Source organism: Oncorhynchus masou, chromosome 24 (assembly GCF_036934945.1).
Source record: "Oncorhynchus masou masou isolate Uvic2021 chromosome 24, UVic_Omas_1.1, whole genome shotgun sequence".
NCBI classification, from domain to species: domain Eukaryota; kingdom Metazoa; phylum Chordata; class Actinopteri; order Salmoniformes; family Salmonidae; genus Oncorhynchus; species Oncorhynchus masou.
The window spans coordinates 60,516,431-60,522,253 of record NC_088235.1 but is presented as its reverse complement, the minus strand read 5'-3'; positions in this window follow the sequence as shown (position 1 = coordinate 60,522,253).

Genomic DNA, 5,823 nt, shown 5'->3' with positions numbered 1-5,823 from the left:
GACCAATTCAAGGATTGAAAGATTGGTGGCCATCCGGGCAAATTTGAGGCTTTTTGAGCCTGACAACGAGCCATCCCCAACAAGGTTGGAAAGTGACAGTGAAGATGAGGTCTCAGAGTCTGATGTTCAAGAGGTGGACTTTGAGGAGGTCCATGGAGAAGACATGGAGGCATGAGAGGAAGACAACTACAGCTTTAGTTTCTAGACTATCATCTTACAGATGTATGTAGAAAACATTTTTGGGAGATGCGACGGATCATTGGAGATCATTCAATATTCCCTTTCCTTTGTTGTTCAGTGAAATCATCCCATGTGAAGAGTCAACTCATTTAATTAAAGTTAAATTCGTAACGAAATAGTTTTTTTCCTATTGGAAGCATTTAATCATTTGCAATTATGTCTACTTATGATAAGGTAAAATGTATATGTTTCTGTTTCCATATGATATGGTAAATATATCCAGTGAAGGAAACATCTACATTTAAATGGTATTAATATTAATTTGCATATATTTCCATTAATTCCCATATATTCCCGTTATATCCCATGGAAAGTTTCCCCCTCTGAATATTCCCCAAAATGTGCAACCCTACCCATAACACCACCATATTTTACAGTAGGTATGGGGTTCTTATCTACTTATGCATTCTCAGTTCAACACCAAATTTACCATTTGTGTTCATGGTGAAAGAGCTCTATGTTCATGTAATCGGACCATAGCACCGGTTTCGATCCAAGTGCCAATGCTGTTTACATTTGTTGGATGACATGAAAATGAGGTCTTTAGCCATGCACACAAGTGGTGGGTTTGGTGTTGAACTGAGAATGCATAAGCAGATAAGAATCCCATACCCACTGTAAAATATGGTGGTGGATTTTTAATTGGAGGGAGGGAGGTAGGGAGGGAATAGAAACAGTAAATACCTGGTTTAACCTCTCTGGCCCACCCGGGACGCAACCGCACCCCCTGCCAACAATAAATGCAAATGCGCTACGCCAAATGCTAATAGCACTCGTGAAAACTCAAACGTTCATTGAAACTCACATGCAGGGTACTCAATTCAAGCTACACTCGTTGTGAATCTAGCCAACGAGTCAGATTTGTAAAATGCTTTTCGGCGAAAGCATGAGAAGCTATTATCTGATAGCAGGCAACACCCCGAAATACCAGAATGGGACGTAAACAAAGGAATTAGCATAGCCGGCGCTACACAAAACGCAGAAATAAAATATAAAACATTCATTACCTTTGACGAGATTCTTTGTTGGCACTCCTATATGTCCCATAAACATCACAATTGGGTATTTTTTCCAATTAAATCGGTCCTTGTGTACCCAAAATGTCCATTTATGAAGACCGTCAGATCCAGGAAAAACACAGTTTTTAAACGCGACGTTATTTTTTTTAATTAAAAAAGTTGCCTATAAACTTTGACAAAACACTTCAAACTACTTCTGTAATCCAACTTTAGGTATTACTAAACGTTAATAAACGATCAAATTGATCACGGAGCGATCTGTATTCAATAGGCACAAGTTTGGGAAACGTAGCCAACTTTTCCGGTTCCATTGTTCACAGCTGTGGACCTGACAACCGGATGTGGCTATTACTCAGATGACCAAGGATTTAGTTGAATCGAAATCACAACACTGGCGACATCGTGTGGAAGCTATAGGAACTGTATTCTCAGCCTTAAGTATTTTTCCTTCCAATAGACAATACATAGACTGGCGGATTGATTTTTTCTCCGTCAATTTAGTGACCAGGTTTTCTGCCGATTTTGACCACGGAACTCGTTCTGTTATAGTCACAGACACCATTGAACCACTTCTAGAAACTTCAGAGTGTTCTCTATGCACACATACTAATCATATGCATATACTATATTCCTGGCATGAGTAGCAGGACGTTGAAATGTTGCGCGACTTTTAACAGAATGTTGAAAAAAGTAGCCCGATCTCTAAGAGGTTCACAACAGTGCATGCCGTAATGTGGGAAGATATGTGCACATGCCCAAGTACAGGTCCAATGCCGAACCTGAGTGCCTCCCAATGTTACGCTGATTTGTTTAGGAGAGATGATACGTATGATGGTAGTTAGTACCCAACCACACATGACGCAATGCCATTTGTAAGACACAAGATGTTTCTGCTTTAAACCCAGCCGTACATACGGTAAACGAGTGATGGGGGACACATCCCAAAGAGTGTCTGACCCAAAAGCTGAGTGTTTTATGAATGACCGCCACATGCATGCGTGGTAAGTAGCCGTTGCTGAGAAGGTATCAAATAGATTTGGTCGAGTGTGTGACGTGTTGCAGAGCATAACCAGTGACCTCGTTGCTGGAGAGGGATGGTGGAATTATACCCAATGTAGCTGCAGTGGTTACCACTCCAGTTCTGAAAGAAAGACTAGTGTAGCGTAAAGGAGAAAGGTAGCACCTTTTCTTCCTAGGTTCTGGGCTTTGTAGGGAGTTTTTCAGAGCCACCGTGCTTCTACGCCTGCGATCTCTAAGGGTTTGCTGTAGGATTTATTCACTGCCAATCAGATTAAGTGTGTTGTGTATGTTCACACAATCTGCCTTCAGGCCCTAGGATAACTGCACCCATTTCCGTACGCTCAAAGCAGAATGTTCTGTGCAAAGCCCAGATTTTCAAACATCTGACAGAGAGCGGTGGTAAAAGCAGCTAAGAGACATTAAAACCCTCTCTGGGATAGGCGTCCCACTGGCGGGACAACTTCCGGTGAAACTGGAAATTATGGATATTAAACATTTAGGAACATACAAGTGTCTTATATCAGTGAAAAGCTTAAATACTTGTTAATCTAACTGAACTGTCCAATTTACAATAGGCTTTACAGCGAAAGCATGCCATGCGATTGATTGAGGAAAAAATCTTTTTCTACCAGCACAGGTTTCATAAATTCACAAATAGCGATTAAATATTCACTTTTTGAAAATCTTCCTCTGATTTGTCATACAAAGGGTCCCAGCTACAACATGTAGAGTCGTTATGTTAGATAAATTCCTTCTTTTTATCCCAAAAAGTCAACTTAGTTGGCGCCATCGATTTGAGTAATCCACTCGTTCAACAGGCAGAGAAAGAAATCCAAAAAGATACTGCTAAACTTTGTTAAAACATTTCAAAATACTTTTCTATCTAATCCTCAGGTTCCCTAAAATGTATATAAACTATAATATTTCATACGGAAAGAAGTATGTTCAATAGGAAAACAATATTAGCAGGTACACATCCTCTTCGTCGCGCTTGCACAGACTGATTTTCAAGTCTGTGTCCTAGTACTAAAACTCATAATTATTCCTTGTTTGGGAAGAAACAAGCCTGAAACCTTGAACAAAGACTACTGATATCCAGTGGAAGCCATCGAAATTGCATACTGGGAGCTGGATTTTATTTTTTCCCTATTCGTTCTAATGGAAGAGCATGGGCTCTCTCAAAAAGACAATTCTGGTTGGTTTTTCTTTCAATTTTCTCCTACCATATCTATTTTGTTATAGTCTCCTAAATTATTTTAACATTTCTACCAACGTCAGAGTGTAATCTATCAAATGGTACCAATTATATGCTTACCCTGGCTTCAGGGCCTGAGCAACAGCCAGTTCACTTCAGTCAGGCGGAAATGGAAAGAAATAGACCCTAGCCTGAATGGGATTCTCTGCCTCTAACCCTATTACAGAGGTTGAGTCACTGGCTTACTGGTGCTCTTCCATGCCGTCCCTAGGAGCGGTGCGTCACTTGAGTGGGTTGAGTCACTGACGTGATCTTCCTGTCTGAGTTGGCAGGAACCCCCCCTTGGGTTGTGCCGTGGCGGAGATCTTTGCGGGCTATACTCGGCCTTGTCTCAGGATGGTAAGTTGGTGGTTGAAGATATCCCTCTAGTGGTGTGGGGGCTGTGCTTTGGCAAAGTGGGTGGGGTTATATCCTGCCTGGTTGGCCCTGCCAGGGGGTATCATCGGATGGAGCCACAGTGTCTCCTGACCCCTCCTGTCTCAGCCTCCATTATTTATCTTGCAGTAGTTTGTGTGTCGGGGGGCTAGGGTCAGTCTGTTATATCTAGAGTGCTTCTCCTGTCTTATCCGGTGTCCTGTGTGAATTTAAGTATGCTCTCTCTAATTTCTCTCTTTCTTTCTCTCTCTCGGAGGACCTGAGCCCTAGGACCATGACTCAGGACTACCTGGCATGATGACTCCTTGCTGTCCCCAGTCCACCTGGCCGTGCTGCTGCTCCAGTTTCAACTGTTCTGCCTGCAGCTGTGGAACCCTGACCTGTTCACCAGAAATGCTACCTGTCCCAGACCTGCTGTTTTCAACTCTCTAGAGACAGCAGGAGTGGTAGAGTTACTCAATGATCGGCTATGAAAAGCCAACTGACATTTACTCCTGAGGTGCTGACTTGCTGCACCCTCGACAACTACTGTGATTATTATTATTTGACCATGCTGGTCATTTATGAACATTTGAACATCTTGGCCACGTTCTGTTATACTCTCCACCCGGCACAGCCAGAAGAGGACTGGCCACCCCTCATAGCCTGGTTCCTCTCTACGTTTCTTCCTAGGTTTTTGGCTTTTTCTAGGCAGTTTTTCCTAGCCACCGTGCTTCTACACCTGCATTGCTTGCTGTTTGGGGTTTTAGGCTGGGTTTCTGTACAGCACTTTGAGATATCAGCTGATGTAAGAAGGGCTATATAAATACATTTGATTTGAATTAGATTTATAACATCTCTCTTTACTTATTCCCTCCCGCTCCCTCTCTCTTTATCTCTCTCACATCCACTCTCTCCTCCTCTTCCTCACTCTTTCTCCATCTTACTTGACAGATTCTGAAGGTCCCCGTACAAGTGTACAAATGATAAATTAATGCCATAGTCTCATGTTTTCAGTCACATTCATGAATGCATGTGCATGTGCTAAAGATCCCATGACACCTGTTGCTAGAAAAGGAGTGTACGGAAGCCCTGAAGCCCAAGGCAGACCACAGTCCTACATACCTACAAGTTATGGAAAAGTTGCTCTTTGTGTATTTCTCAAGGAGAAAGTCTCCACTTCTATGTCATTGATAATATAAACAAAAACACTATCGTAAATACTACGGTTGTTACGAATCCCTTTTGGCCCCACAGTCTAAGGGGGATGGTAATGAGACCCGTAACAACTTATGCAATTTATAATAGTGACTAAGTAAAAGTGTGAACGAAATAACCTACAACAACTGAAATCTACCGTCAAACTCAGGGTTTATTGTAAAACACACGGTAAGGGGGGGCAGGAAAAGGGGCTGAGCTGGACCCAAGGAAAGAAACAATAAGTATTCAAAAACACCCCTAAGCTAGACTAGCCTACTTTAACAGCTAACTAACCAAAAATACAGTGGGTGCTCCGCCCAGTTCTAACTTGTGTATTTAACAACGTTTACCTACGGGTAGTGTGTGCCCATGGGCGACTTGTCTTGGTTCCCCCTTTTCCCACCAGCAAACACACACCATAACCAAAAACAATACTCACAGGTGAGGACAAAGTGATATGGAGGTGCTCAAACAAAAGAAAGGTCAATACATAAAGAGAGAGTGAAACAGAGAGACCTACAGACATGGCATTTACAGAGAGATTGAGCTCTAGAGCAAACAACTGACAGGGTTTTTAAACCAAGGGAAAGGAACTGTGATTGGGTAGGAAACAGGAGGAGGTGGGGCTTCTGATTGATGATTGGTGACTGATTGGGGAGTGATGATTTTCACCTGTGAGGGGAGAAGGAGAGAAAAGAAACACACACAGGATACACACACAGGATACTTGTATCC